The sequence below is a fragment of the Microcaecilia unicolor genome, chromosome 3 (assembly GCF_901765095.1).
Source record: "Microcaecilia unicolor chromosome 3, aMicUni1.1, whole genome shotgun sequence".
Taxonomy (NCBI): Eukaryota; Metazoa; Chordata; class Amphibia; order Gymnophiona; family Siphonopidae; genus Microcaecilia; species Microcaecilia unicolor.
Window position 1 is genome coordinate 87,740,888 of NC_044033.1, and position 16,090 is coordinate 87,756,977.

General features: G+C 49.5%; 1 protein-coding gene across 1 annotated transcript in view; it reads left to right on the plus strand.

Moving 5' to 3' along the window:
• The first annotated feature begins 448 nt into the window (after nt 1-448).
• The window catches only part of WDPCP (WD repeat containing planar cell polarity effector), an 846,895-nt gene continuing 831,253 nt past the window's right edge, over nt 449-16,090 (plus strand). The window contains exon 1 of the mRNA XM_030196158.1: nt 449-617. The gene's annotated coding sequence lies outside the window, so the exon portion shown is untranslated. The remainder of the gene's footprint in view (nt 618-16,090) is intronic.

Here is a 16,090-nt window from a genome sequence, read left to right on the forward strand (position 1 = left end):
AGCCCCTCGAAGTGACACACGTTACGATTTAGAAGTAACTAGTACTACTGTAACCGATGCAAGGTTATTCCGTTCAGATGGTTCCTCCGTGTACATTCGTATGCTGGCACAAAGCCGGTATATTTCTATAACTGAGACTAAAATATAAAAGCTACCTAGGACGCAGTGCAGCAACCATCAATATGGCAGCTCCAGGGGGGTGGGGGACTGCTTCAACCTTTTTGACGTCACGTCGTCTCCTGTTTTTATTAAACCTCCTTGTTGAAAGAGCTGCTAGAACAAGGAGGTTGGACTGTGAGACTCCTTGCGACAGAAACAGAAGGGAGAACCCAAAGAGGTTGGATGAAATTAAAACAAGGAGGTTGAAGACCTCATTGGGGGCGGGCCAAGCAGGAGCGCGTGCGACAAAAGGAGGGGCCATCTGCGTCCGGTCTGGTTGTCAAGTGACTTTGCGAAGCTCTCTGCCGCGCGCCTGTTGCTAGGCCCGAGGAAAGCGAGGGGCGGAGCTTTCAGCCTAGTAGCCAGCCCAGTGGTTGAAAACTTTAGGGGAGAGAAGAAGAGGTCTCCGGCAGCACGGGACGGGAGGTGGTGGTGGAGGGAAAACCAGAGAGACGGCGGTGAGTGCCTAGTAGCACGGGAGTGGGGGGTCTGGTCATGCTCTGTAATTGTAGCGGTTAAAGCTGGAAGAGGGTGAAGCCAGGGGTGATTGTAGGGGTTTTCTGCCTTGTTTTATTATCAAACCTGGATTTTTTTTTGCTTGGGGGCGCAATTCGGTTTCTAGTACACACGAGAGTGCCAGATTTCCGTGCACAATTTCTGTAATATTCTTTTGAGACACCCACCCACTGATGTGTAGCTTTTTTTCTCTTGCTTCTTATCGTCTTCACGTTCTAATCTCCCCTCATTCAGAGTAACCTCTACCCAAGGCCTGTGTTATAGAATTAGGCTCCTCCCCCTCCCAACTCCCCATTAATTTTTAAAAATTAATAAAGGATGTTAATATGAATATTCTGCATATTTACTTTAAATGAATAAAGAGAATATGGTAATTGGGTTTGAAATGGTGTATAAATAAAAAAAAAAAGGGGGGGGGGGGGGGGGGAGATGTTCAAAGTGCAGTCCTAAATGTTAGCTATGACATATCTTTCCTTTTATATGCACCAGAAATGCGAAGCTACCCAGTTGATTTTGGGATAGTCTCCAGTCCGGGTTTTGCTTCCATTGAAAACAATGGAAGAAAAACCCAGACTGGCTCAATCTGGCCTCCTTTTTCTGGAGGCATATGGTAACCCTAGATAGTCCTAGATTTTTAACCACCTCATGCTGGTGCATTGTGGGACTTGCTGCACTGATTTTAACGAGCAGGATCAGACATTACAAATCTCAAAATCGGGACTGTCCAAAAATTCTCCAGTCTCTGTATAAACTGCTGGGGTTCTAAGCAAAATAATAACTTGAAATCCTCCAACACAGATGCTTATAACCGGAGCAAATCTATTATACCAAAACTGAACAAACTTATCAGAAGTCAAACAGCATTCCTGCCTATCGAAAAATAGCACTTAAAATACTACTACTACTATCTCCAAATACCTCATCTTTTGATGCTCCCTCCATGTCCCATTGTATGGGGCTGATGCAGAAACTACCTCTTCTGCCAAGTTAAATCACTTATCACCAAATGGTAATATTCATCAGCAGTTAACCAGATAGTACAGCTGAATATCGCCACAGACCACCCAACAAAAAAGAGGGCAGGTTAGGGAGGGGCCAAGAAAGGGATCAGGGAAACTTAAGAATGAAAAGCTAGTTATGTGGGCATGAATATCAGCCTGGACCTCCATAACTATCTTTTAATTCCTATTGAAACAGGTGGGAAATCAGGAGACGAAAGGCAAATTTTGGTTCCAAACAAGGCAACTTTATTGCTAGCAAGTGAACAGCACCGAGTAGCCTCGGGACACTGTGTGTCATAAATCATCTGACGCTTACATTTATACTTCCCTACTGGGCCTGCGCATTTGGCCCCTTACACGTCATACCTGTCATGCGCAGTAAACATTTGTAGTTCTTACAGTACAAAATTGTAGTCCCAGTACGTACACACGTCATAACACTGAAATGATACTGGCAAGAAAAACGAAACTTAGCAGCTTATTCTGTACACACACAATGCTCCTTTCTAGCACAGGAGATAAGGTGCGGCTCAGGAATGCAAGGGGGGTGTCAGCACCCTCCAAGGTCGCCTATTCAGATGGCGTTGCTACGTGCAAGCTGGTCTTGTATAGGCCTTGCAAACTACTGTTACAAGCTATATATCTAATAGCCCTGCATTCTGTCTGTACATTAGTAAACAGCAAACTTGTCTTGTTAGTAAACAGTAAAACTGGATAAGGCACAAATGTCCAGTGCAGTAATAAGGTGTGGCCAAACAGCCAAAAGCAGAGGTAGAGTGCATAAGTAAAAGTCCATCAGTAGGCACAAAACATGAGGTTGTCCTGTTGCTCAGTAGTATTCAGGTAGTACCCGGCGTTCCACTCCTTCATTCCCCCCTTTTGATACTTGAACATCCATTCTGGTGGAGAGTATCACCTCCATGAACCCTGAAAAGGAAAGAAAGGACAAGGATAGTTAGCGAGGGAGGCAACAAGCGAGCCCTAAGCCCTTGCGCAGCCGTTGGTTGCTTCGCCGGGGTTGAGACGGAGGGCCCCTAGTGGAATCCCCCCCCCCCTTTGTAGCCGGTCTTTTGCTGGCACAAGGGTGATGGCCCATTGAGTGACTCAGGGGGTTCAAAGTGCACATCAGCCACAAGGTGCTTCATCGTCAGCTTCATTAGACTGGGGAATGGGGGAGTACATCTGGAGAGCCATAAGTTGGGCAGCAGCACGGCGGTCAGCGATGCTTTCCATGGTGGAGCGGAGACACCTGAAAACTAAGGGGAGAGACAAAGGTATTATTAGGCAAGACAGCAAGAACAGGCCACCCATGACGAGGAGGCCTTGCAGGCTCCCGGAGGTTGGGAGCCAGCTGGTGAGGGAGGAAGTCCAATCCCACGCACTGTTCCAGGTCTGGACGGGGACGTGGGCTAGTTTGACCATCCGGTCAGTTATCTCCCTGATGACATGGCTCTGGTCATCAATCTGTAAGCAGCAATTACTGAGGTTAAACTTGCCACACACCCCGCCCTCCTGGGCTAAGAGGTAGTCAAGAGCCAAGCGATTTTGGTAGACGGCGGTAATGAGCTTAGTGTTCTGTCGAGCTAGGATATTGAGGGCCAGGGCAGAATCGTTAGTAAGGATTTCGAGTACGGCCTGTAGGCGAATAATGCGATTCAGCATGTAGATAGGGTGCGGTACCCGTATGTACCATCTTCAGCCCATGTGGCCGGTCCATAGTAGTGAATGATACGTTCAGGCGGCCACTCGTTGTCCTTCCAGTCTCCAATCTGGACTTTGGGCTTGATGATTGGGAAAGACCGTTTTCGTCGGGTAGGGTTATCAGGCCCCTTTTCCACGTATAGGGGGATTCCCAAAGTTTCGCCGACTTGTATGGGCAGAAGGAAAAAACTAGGTTGGACCGTGCCCAAGAGGCAGGTACCGTACCAGCGGGTCGGGAGTTGTTCATAGGCCCTGCGTCCGCAGATATAGTAGTAGCCCGCCGGGGCTACCCACTTGAGGGAGGCGTTCCCTCCGTATGTCCATGTCGTGTTCAAGGTGGGTTCTGTCCAGATAGGCTCCGGGGCGGGCAGGTTGTCCGTTTGCCACCAGGTCGTCCGGCTGCCATTATACTGAAGAACCCCCGTACAAGCAGAGTCTCCCACTGGTACAGAGTAACGCTTCGATGGCGCTCGACTAGCGCAGAGGGTACCTATGATATTTGTTCTCAGGGCCCATTCGTACGGCTTCGGCCGTTGGGGAAAGGTAATGTTAGTGGTGTTGAGTGCATCCCATGTGTGTTGTCGGATCTCTCTCGCTTCCCAGGGCCATTGTTCACCCATGTCGGTGCCTCCACAGACGAAACAGTTGGCAATTCCGAGGGAGAGGGCGATGTTTTCAGCCAAATTGAGGAACATATTTCGGGCTTCTGGGGAAATGGGGAATTTAGTCTCGGTCTGCTCAGCACGAGCAATTTCATCAAATACGTCTTGGTAGCCGACAACAGTAGTCTGGTAGTGCGTAGGAGGCTTCGTTTCGAGACTCTGATATATGGTAATATATGTCAACGGATCCATTCCTCCGCCGTCAATGCCGAGGCCCCACGTTCCTCTCCAGGGCATGTCGTGTCCTCGGATGGGCCAGTCTAGGGACACATAGTTACCAGAACCTCGACGAAATTCGCCCAGGCCGGCGCATCCGGCATATCCTCCTCCCGTATAAGCACATACTCGGTCCCAGCCCGAGGCTCGAGTGTCGCCGGCGCATGGGAGCCACACCCACGGGGAGCAGCATCTCATGTCTGGACTGAAGGGGCAGACATACTTGTGGTCCTTAACGTATGCCTCTCGCCAACTCTGGCTACCACACTTGCGAGAACAAGGGTGCTTGTCCATGGCGGCACAGACGTCGAAGGTGAGGGTTGCCACAGTTTGGATGCCACCGACAAGGATACGAGTAGAATTAATGTAATACAGAATGCCATCTCCCTCGACTCCCGGAGGTCCGGCCACATACGCAGGTAGTCCTACGCTGAGGGTGATATTGTAGTATCTTGGTTTGGTAGGGCTGTGGCAGATAGTGAGATTTCCTTGGAGGCATCTGTGGAACTGTTGGAGGCCATTCGGAGTGATGAGGGCACAAGTCGGGAGAAACTGGCAATCGCCTTCCGGGGGCTGCGTCTGGTGAATGAGGGTAGTGACTAGGTGATATCCTCCCTCTATACGGTGGCGCACGAGGCGCAAACATTCAGTGCAATTCAGGCTCAGGGTGGCAGGATGATAGCTCGGAACTGCACACAGGAGAAGGAAGATGGTCAGCATTATATATGTGGTGGGAGGTATCCGAGCTTTTGCAGCAAGAAGATAATGAGGCCCACGATGAAGGCTGCGATAAAGAGAGAGCCAAAAACGCAGTGGGTCCAGAAACTGAGTTCCTGTTGCTGGGCAGGCATGAATCTGGTGGTTCACGTCTTTCTTAGAGTCAGCCGTAATGGAGCGTCAGGATGTTGGTGCGCAGTCCAACGCTTCAGGGTGCTGCTAGTGGGAGCAGCAGGCTTCAATCGGGTCCAATGTATCCACACTGGGCTTCCTGCAATTTTAACAGCGGTGGAGGTCGTTAGGAGAACAAGGGAGGGCCCCTTCCATTTTGGCTTTAGGCAGTCAGATTCATCCCACTCTTTTACCCAGACCTCGTCTCCCACCCTGAACCTGTGCGTAGGATTGGTGAGGACCAAGGGAGCTACTCTTTCAGTGTACTGCTGGATGTCTTGCACTACCTGGTGTAAGGCTCTCATCTGTTTCACTAAGGAACTCTCACCCTGTATCTGCAAGGAGTCGGGAAAGGAGGGTAGTGGTGGTGGCCTAGCATACATCATCTCGTAGGGAGTAAGGCCGGTAGCCTTGGGGGTACACCTAAGATGCAGCAAGGCCAGTGGAAGCAGGTCGGGCCATTTGGCTTTTGCTTCTTGGCATAGCTTGGCTAGCTGGTTCTTCAGGGATCGGTTAGCCCTCTCCACTACTCCACTGCTTTGGGGTCTCCAGGCACAATGCAACTTCCAATCGAGGCCCAGTCTGGTACTGAGCTGTTGTGTTACTTCACTAGCGAAGGCGGGGCCGTTGTCAGAGTTTATTTGCTTGGGGAGGCCGTATCTGGGTAGGATTGATGAAGCAGTAGGGAGGTGACTTCTTTAGCCATTTCCGTTCTAGTAGGCTGGGCTTCAATCCATCCGGTGTAGGTACACACGGCGACGAGGATAGCTTTGTAGCCGCGCGCCGGGGGCATGTGTGTGAAGTCAATCTGGCACACGTGGAAAGGGCTGGTGCCTCGGAGAACATGTCCTGGCATAGGGCCGGGCCCCGTTCGAGGGTTGTTCCGGGCACAAGTCGCGCATCGGCTGGAAGCGTTTTTGGTCCACAGGGATAGTTTGTTGATGTAGTAGGTCTTCTCAAGTAAGCGCCCCAGGGCGTCCCTTCCCAGGTGGGTGCGGTCGTGAGCCTCCTTGGCCACCGTCCAGGCCAAGGCTTCGGGTATCCATATGCGCCCATCCTGTAGTATCCACCAGCCATTGCGTGACTGTAGACCCTCTTGTTGGGCCCATTCCGTTTCTTGGGGGGTGTAAATAGGGGTCTCCGTAGGGAGCTGGACGACGAGTACGGGGTCAGGAGGGTGAGAGGAGTAGGGGAGCTGACTTGCCCTTTTTGCAGCGTCGTCTGCCCGCTGATTTCCCCGGGCAATAGGGTCCGTTCTTCCAGTGTGGGCCCTGCAGTGCATCACAGCCACCTTCTTCGGCTTCCATACCGACTCGAGTAATTGGCAGATCTCAGCGGCATTTGCAAGTCCTTTCCCTTCAGCTGTCAGAAATCCCCTCTCCTTGTACAAGGCTCCGTGCACCTGGAGGGTGAGGAAAGCGTATTTGGAGTCGGTGTAAATGTTGACAACTTTTCCTTCAGCCCACAGGAGGGCTCTGGTGAGGGCGATTAGCTCCGCTTTCTGGGCTGATGTTCCGGGTGTCAGAGCCATAGCCTCGATCACATGGTCCTCAGATACCACCGCATAGCCAGCTCTTCGAATTCCCTCTATCACCTGGCTGCTTCCATCGGTAAAAAGGGTGATGCCCCCTTGCCAGGGTTGATCCTTCAAGTCAGGTCTGCTCGAGTGCACAGTGGCCATTACCTCTTCACAGTCGTGGAGTGGTGGTTCAGGGGCCGGAAGGAGGGTGGCAGGGTTGAGGTTGGTCGTGTCCAGGATCCGCACCTCCGGATTCTCGCACAGGAGGGCTTGGTATTTGACCAATCGGGAGTTGGTCATCCATCTGGGTCCGTGGCTCTCGAGTAGGCCGCGGATGGTGTGGGGTGTGGTCACAAAAAGTGTTTGGCCGAATGTGAGTTTATTGGCCTCGTGTATCAGGAGACAAGCAGCCGCAATGCTTCGTAGGCAGCCCGGCCATCCTCGTGCCACGTTGTCCATGCTCTTGGAGAGGTATGCTACAGGGCGTTGCCAGGTACCGACCAGTTGGGTGAGGACTCCAAGTGCCAATCCCTTCTTTTCGTCGATGAACAAGTGGAACGGCTTAGTCACATCTGGCAGTCCGAGCGCTGGTGGAGCCGCAAGGGCATCCTTAAGGTCCTGAAGGGCTCTCAGTTCGCTTTTCTCCCACCGGAGATCTTGGCCCTCGAGTTCAGGTCCTTTCAGTTTGGCGTACAAGGCTTGGGTCAGGACAGCAAAATTGATAATCCAAATGCGGCAATATCCAGCGGCTCCGAGGAGTGCCCGTAGTTCCTTCTTATTTGCAGGAGTGGGTTGGTTGCGGATGGCTTGGGTTCGGGGGATACCGAGCCTTCGGGTTCCTTCTCGGAGGCGAAACCCCAGATACTCGACTTCGATCTCGCATATCTGTGCCTTCTTGCGACTGGCCCGGTACCCCTGGGCTTCCAGGGTCTTCAAGAGGTAAAGGGTAGCTTCTGCACAGTCCGTGTACGTTTCACGGGCCACCAACAGGTCATCCACGTATTGGACGACCGGCCCATACTCGTCCTGATACGTCTTCAGGTCCTGGGCGAGTTGGTCGCCGAAGAGGGTAGGCGAGTTCTTGAACCCCTGGGGAAGACGGGTCCATGTATATTGCTGCTTGGTTCCCGTCTGCAAGTCTTCCCACGTGAAGGCAAACAACTTTTGGCTGTCGACAGCAAGAGGGATGGAGAAGAAGGCGTCCTTCAAATCAATGACACTGTACCATTTGGTCTGAGATGGCACTTGGGCTAGGATGGAGTATGGATTTGGTACGAGGGCAACTATGTCGGCTACCTGGTTGTTGACTTCCTCAGGTCCTGGACGGGTCTGTACTCGGATGTTCCTGGTTTCTTAACGGGCAACAATGGGGTGTTCCATGCGGATCTGATTGGTTTAAGGACTCCCTGTTGAAGGAGTTTCTGTAGATGTGTATGCATACTATGCCGGGCTGCATAGGGGATGTGGTATTGTCCTTGGTTGACAACTTGAGCATTTGGTTTGAGCTCAATCCAGATGGGGATAGCGTTAACGGCCAGTCCGCCGGGGTTCAATTCTGCCCATACATCAGGCACTTCATCCATTATGGCTCGCCTCTGCTGGGCGAAAGGGGTGTTCTGGTCGTAACGGCAGTCGCCGGGTCCTACAGTTGGGGGAACGTGTAGTCTCCATTCTTCTCTTACTGGACAGATAAGTGTCACTGGCCGATCTTCAAAGCGAGCTTCCACTTCACCCGTAGTCTTGAACTTCAAGGTGGCCTGGAGCTTACAGAGTAGGTCTCGACCAATCAAGGGGACCGGGCATCCAGGGATGTGTATGAACTGATGGGACACCATCGTCCCTCCGATCTGGACTTGGCGCTCTTTGAGGAGGGGGGGCCGCAAGGGATTTCCCGGAGGCTCCCACAATTGGTATAGTTTCTTTCGTGGCTGGGGCTATGGCTGTGGTGATAACAGATCGCTGGGCCCCTGTGTCTAGTAAGGCCTTCATAGATTCTGTCCCCACCCGAATTTCCACCAGAGGGTCAGTGGGGACTCTGCCCTCCCGGTTTCTTCATGCTGTGCCGTCTCGGGTAGCGTCCACAGCCATCTGCCATTCCCTCCGGTCATCCCGTCCTCTCTCTCTTCGGCCCCTTCCACGGCCTCGCCTAGGGGCCCCCGTGCGGTCGCCGGTCTCCTCCTCTCTCTGCCGGTCCCATGATTCCTCTTCTCTCGGGTTGTCCCGTATCTCCTCTGGACAATCAGCCCACCAGTGTCCTTCTTGTCGGCAATTTGCACACTGGTTACGCCCTATGGGGGACCGCGTTCCTCTTGTTCTCCTGCCCCTCCCCTTTGGTCTAGACCTCATTCGTTCTTCCAGCACCGTGGCCAACACATCTGCCTTCTCCCGCATCCGTCTGGTCGATTCCTTCCGGGCCTCCACCTTCTCCTCCTGGTCGCGATATCCGAATACGCGATCAGCTATAGCTTTCAGTTGGCTTAGGCTCATCCCTTCGAACCCCTCCGTTCTCTGTAGCTTTCTTCGTATATCCGGTGCTGACTGGCTAACAAAACTCATAACCACGGTTGGGAGGTTCTTAGGGTCTTCGGGATTTATCGGGCTGTGCCTTCTGAATGCTTCCATAAGTCGTTCAAGGAAGTCCCCTGGACTCTCGTCCTTTTGTTGGACTACACTGTGGATTTTTCCCATGTTGGTAACCTTCTGCTTCCCCTTCTTTAAGGCGGCCAGGTACGCCTGTTGGTATCGGCGGATAAAGGTTTGGCCTTCGGCGGTTCGGTAATCCCACGTGGGGGCAGCGATGGGCGCCTCCGTTTCTAGTAGGTTCTGTAAATTGGCATGGGCCGGATTCGCATCCCGGATGGCTTGCTCCATATTTGTTGTAAAAGGCGGCGTTCTTCAGAGGTCAGGATGTGGGCGCTCAACTGCCTAAGGTCGGCCCAAGTTGGATTGTAGCTGTATATAATGCCTTCCACCAGCTCTATCAGCTGCTCGGGTTTCTGGTCGTAGGACGGCCCATGGAATTTCCAGTTATACAAATCGGCACTTGAGAAGGGAACGTGGCTATAGACTGTTGATTCGATGGGCTGGCCCCCCCCTTCTGCCGGGTTAGGGGTATAGGTGGTGGACTGTCGGACTGGGAATAAGTGAGAGGTTCCCCCTTTTCGGCTGGACGGAAGGGCCTGTTGCGGACTCGATTGGGGGAACCGAGTAATATTCTTCACAACCCGTTTACTCTTCCGTGTGGTTGCGAGGTCAGGTGACTCAGGTGAGGCTGGGCGGGACGTCTCCCCGGCATCCGACTCTGACCCGGAAGTCCCGGCGTCAGCGGGGCCTTCTGCTAGGCCCGTAAGGTCAGGGTACATAGGAGCATAGGGCGGCGGCGCAATGTCGTCTTCGTATGCTTCCGCCGTAGCAAGTATCGGGGCTTTTGGAGGCTTCTTCTCGGCCGAACCCTGAACTTTCCCTGCGGTTTTCTTTGGGGGTTTCTTCCTAGAAAGTGTGTTGGTAGTACTGGGCGTAGTTCCTGCCTTAACTCTGGTAGCAGGGGGCGTGGCCTCAGTGGCTTCAGTGCTAGGGGCGGTAGGCCGTATGGGGGCGGTCCCTGCGGCCTTCGGGACGGCAGCGGTTGCCGAGCTTTGGAGAGCGAAGGCATGGGTCGGCAGGGTTCTAAGTTTGGTTTTCCGGCCTTTTCTCTGCTTTACCAACATAAGGGCGGCCTTTTCTACCTTCCGTTGGGCCCAAGCCGGCGGATCCCGGACCACATCCAACCACGCTTCTATATATGGAATGTCCTCGGGGCAGCCTGGGTTCCCCTCAATTATAACAATATTCATGACCGCCGCCACTTTTTCATACTCGAATGACCCTTCCGGGGGCCATCCAGCAATTCCTAGCCCTGGCCACATAAATTGACATCTCTGTATCATCCCGGCCCTGCTACATTTATCTAGGTCGAACACTTCGCTAAAGTGTTCCGTCATTAAATCTAACGGTGAAGACCCACCCCCGCCCATCCTAACCTGAGTGCCAAAGGACAGGTGACGGACAAAGGGGGAAAAGGGAGGTGGAGGAGTAAGGGGTCTCGTTCCACCAGACACAGAAGGGTCAACACTCGGCCTGACCAGGACGCGGTCGCCCGGCCTGGAACTGCAAGCCCACTCACACACTTTCATACGCCACAAGAAACCCCCCCGTTCGTTCGCCGCTCGGTTTCGTCGCCGGAGCCTAGTGAGTTTCGGGACCTAGTCGGATACCAATAGTCCGTATTAGTCACTGGCTAAAAGAGGGTGATCACGCCTCTTCTTCGGTCCTTACTGGGCCGGTCACTACGTAGAGTATACTCGCCTGTCCGCCGGGGTCGCAGGCTGCGCCGTCGTACGCTTCTCTCTGAAATGGAAAAAGGTGCCTTGTCGGAACCACACAGCCCCCTCTACAGTCAGGCGGAGTGGATCGGCCCTCCTCCGGGAGATGGACGCTGAAATCAGCGGTGGCCACTCACCACCTTCTCAGGTGGGGGTCGATGACCCGATCCGACCGCAGTGGGGGAGGGGAAGAATATAATCCGATTCCCCTTTCTACTTCTGTCCCATCTGGGTCGCCAATGAAACAGGTGGGAAATCAGGAGACGAAAGGCAAATTTTGGTTCCAAACAAGGCAACTTTATTGCTAGCAAGTGAACAGCACCGAGTAGCCTCGGGACACTGTGTGTCATAAATCATCTGACGCTTACATTTATACTTCCCTACTGGGCCTGCGCATTTGGCCCCTTACACGTCATACCTGTCATGCGCAGTAAACATTTGTAGTTCTTACAGTACAAAATTGTAGTCCCAGTACGTACACACGTCATAACACTGAAATGATACTGGCAAGAAAAACGAAACTTAGCAGCTTATTCTGTACACACACAATGCTCCTTTCTAGCACAGGAGATAAGGTGCGGCTCAGGAATGCAAGGGGGGTGTCAGCACCCTCCAAGGTCGCCTATTCAGATGGCGTTGCTACGTGCAAGCTGGTCTTGTATAGGCCTTGCAAACTACTGTTACAAGCTATATATCTAATAGCCCTGCATTCTGTCTGTACATTAGTAAACAGCAAACTTGTCTTGTTAGTAAACAGTAAAACTGGATAAGGCACAAATGTCCAGTGCAGTAATAAGGTGTGGCCAAACAGCCAAAAGCAGAGGTAGAGTGCATAAGTAAAAGTCCATCAGTAGGCACAAAACATGAGGTTGTCCTGTTGCTCAGTAGTATTCAGGTAGTACCGGCGTTCCACTCCTTCACTATGTCCCCCCACTGAACTCTGAAAAAGTCCCCCTCCCTCCTCCCCCACAGTTTGTGAGACTGTAATCCCTCAACCCCCTTAGAATAAGCCCTCCATTCCCAACCCCCTCCCCAGATGTAGATAGGACCTTCCCCCAGGCCTACCTGTATCCCTGGTGGTCCTAGTAGGGATGATGGGGGCAGGAGCGAGTGGGCTTTGCTTCTGCCCCTATCAACACAAAACATCATAGGTAGAGTGCATAACTCAAGGCCGATTAGGGGTTAATGGTTTGGCTTGCCAACCCTAGAAGGTATACAACGAAATTGTAAAAATCAATTAAAAGGAGTTCTGTTGGGTGCAGGACAGGTTAAGTCTCTGACTGCTGATAACACAGAAAACCATGTAGACTGCTCCATACTCAAAACAACTCCATCCAGGAGATGTTTTCTTCAAAGCACCTTTATCAAGTATATTCCCCCCCCCCCCCACACACACACACACACACACAAATAAATGATTTACACAACTCAAAAGCAGAATTTCTAAGTTAACAAAATCATTGGTACAGTTCAATCAAAGTGGTTCAAAATGAATATCACCATTAGTGGCAAGTTTCTTTATAAATCTGCAGAGAAAGCTTTATTCCTCCTTTGTGCAAGACCTCAGTAGGCTCTTCCTTTTCCAGTTTCTGTCTTTCCTGGGTCTCTAGCTTGGCAGCCACTGTCCTCAGTAGGCTCCTCCTTTGGGTACTTTCCCAGCTTCTGTCTTTCCTGGGTCTCTAGCCTGGCAGCCACTGCTCATCCTGGAAAACACACTTCCAACAGAAAGTACAATCACAAAGGGGTCCATTTGCTAAAGTGCAGTATGTTTTTGCATTTACTGCACATTAACATTTGCAGAAAAACACAGTATGTGCAAAGGCTGTACAGCAACTGCTGGGGACATGTCCACCATGTCCTCTGCAGTTACTGTACAGAATAGTTCTTTACTGCGCATTAAGACTATTCACAGTTAGTGTGGATGTTGTATGTACTTAACACATGCTGTTACTTTTGCAGTTAGTAAATACTATGTGCTATCTGCATTGTATGTCCATTCTCTGTCCCTAACCTACCCAGTTCCTGCTCCCCCCCCCCCCCCAAATACAGCATGAAGATAACGCACAAATTAGCACTTACATGATGCCAGCGTGGTATCTGCTTAGCATGTTTTAGTAAAATGGCCTCAAAACCTTTTTACTGCTTATGTTAAGTATTAAGGTGAACTCTAGAAAAATCCAAATCCATTCTCAAAATAGCATCTTTGTAGAAGGCTCAAAAATATAGGGAGAAGTGTGTTGCCTCCCTAAAGCTAAAAATCCATCCAAGAAATCTAAGAACTCTTCACTGTTTGAAACACTGCCAAAACTTTCCTTGCTCTGTGCTTGGGATACACTAGAGTTCTGTCCCTTCACCACAACGTGGGCTTCTGAGGATCTCAACAAGGATTCACCCTCCAGATTCCACTAACATCTGACACAGATCACTCCTGCACCTGGACTCCTTCAGGGACACTTGGCTGAGTCCCTTCAAGCTTTAACCACTTGAGTAGCAGTTCGTAGCTGGTACTTCACTCTGAACCCCCTTTAAATCTGTACTTTTTTCCACTTTTTTGTTAGGCCAGTTCAGCACAGTGAATCTTCTCCACCAGCAGCCCTGAGCCCTTGGGTTCAGGTATCGTCAGCCATGCAGTGGCAAGGGGCTCCCACAACATCAACCCAAATCTCAGAGAATGGGGCCTTTTATAGTTTCCTCCAAAACCTTGGAAGGATACATCCACTGTCATTGATGGATCTTGGCCCATATTCCATTATATCTCTTTAGACACGTAGATGCTTTAGAGTAGAGGCTCTATAGACATTTTCTAATTGTAAAGAAAGAGAAAATTTTTAGTGTCCTGCTGCAAGTGGTAACTGGTAGTCCTCATCTTACAAGTGGAGGTCCAAATTTATTGGTTTTCAGTTAAATCAAGGACTTTGTTTGTGATTCCTAAACCTGTCCTGGGGGAATCCTAACCAGTCAGGTTTGCAGGATATTCACAATGAATATGAATGAGATAGATTTGCAAACAAGGAGGTCAGGCAAAATGGTAGAGACTATTATAAAGAACAAAATTACAGATCATATACATAAGCATGGATTTAGTCAAGGGAAATGCTGCCTCACCAATCTACTACATTTCTTTGAAGAGTTGAATAAACGTGAATAAAGGTGATCCTGTCAATATTATGTATCTGGATTTTCAAAAGTCATTTGACAAAGTACCTCATGAAAGACTCTTGAGGAAATTTAAAAATCATAGGACAGGAGGTAATATTCTATTGTGGATTGAAAACTAGTGAAAAGGTAGAAAACAGAGAGTAGGTTTAAATGATCAGTATTCTCAATGGAGAAGGGAAGTTAGTGGGGTTCCCCAGGGGTCTGTGCTGGGACCACTGCTTTTTCACATATGTATAAATGATCTAGAGATGGGAATAACTAGTGAGGTAATTAGATTTCTTGATGACACACAGTTATTCAAAGTTGTTAAATCGCAAGAGGATTGTGAAACATTGTAAGAGAACCTTACGAGACTGTGAGACTGGGCATCCAAATGGCAAATGACGTTTAATGTATTCAATTGCAAAGTGATGCATATGGGAAAGAGGAACCCAAACTATAGCTACATGATGCAAGGTTTCACATTAGGAGTCACCGCTCAGGAAAAGGATCCAAGTATCATCATTAATGATACATTGAAACCATCTGCTCAGTGTGGAGCAATGGCTAAGAAAGCAAATAGAATGTTAGTAATTATTAGAAAAGGAATGTAAAACAAAAATGAGAATGTTATAATATCTTTGTATCACTTCATGGTGCGACCGCACCTCGAATACTGTGTGTAGTTCTGGTAACTGCATCTCAAAAAAGATATAGCAGAATTAGAAAAGGTACAGAGAAGGGCGATAAAAATGATAAAGGGGATGGAACAACTCCCTATAAGGAAAGGCTAAAGTGACTAGGGATCTTCAGCTTGGAGAAGAGACAGCTGAGGAGAGATATGATAGAGGACTATAAAATACTGAGTGAAGTGGAATGAGTAGACATGAATCACTTGTTTACTTTTTCTAAAAATATTAGGACTAGGGGGCACGTAATGAAGCTACTAGGTAGTAAATTTTAAAACAAACCGGAGAAATATTTAATCACTCAATGTGTAATTAAACTCTGGAATTAGTTGCCAGAGAATGTGTTAAAAGCAGTTAGCAGGATTTAAAAAAAGGGTTGGTTAATTTCCTAAAAGAAAAATCCATAAACCATTATTAAGATAGACTTGGGAAAATCCACCGCTTATTTCTAGGGTAATCAGCATAAAATCTGTTTTACTGTTCTGGGATCTCATCAGGTACTTGTGACCTGGATTGGCCACTGTTGGAAACAGGATACTGGGCTTGATGGACCTTCGGTCTGTCCCAGTATGGGAACACTTATGTTATAATATTCATTGTGAAAACCTGACTGGCTGGGGTTCCCCCAGGACAAGTTTGGGAATTACTGGTTTAAATTATTGATCTTGATTCTACTACTATATTCAGTGAATAAGTTGAATAGTGCATTCTGGGCATATACTATATTCAGGAAGAGTGCCTACCTGAAAATTTCATTACAGTGGGTAGTGTGGGTGTTACGTTTTGGTTTCTTTTTCAGCAGTGGCTCCAACTTTATTGAATACATTCCATTAGATGGCGTTTTCACCCAGCCAATTTGGTTTTCATGATATCCACAATGAATGTGCACCAATGATTCGCATGCGTTGTATGCAAATCTATTTAATTTCATATATATTTATTGTTGATATCCTGAAAATCAGACTGGCTGAGTGTGCAAAGGACTGAGTTGAGAACCACTGCTTTAGGTATTCAAACTGAGACAATTTGTGTCAAATTTTAAATGTTTAATAAAGGCTTGATATACCACCTTTCTTAAACCCAAAGCGGTGTACAATGCTAACATAGCAAAGAGTGAAAAGAACTACAATAATCAGATAGGACGGAGAACAACAAAACCCCCACAAAGCTGCAAAACCAGAGGACCAATCCGCTCAGCTGCCCCTTTGGCTACCAGATGGGAAAGCAATAGTAAATAGAT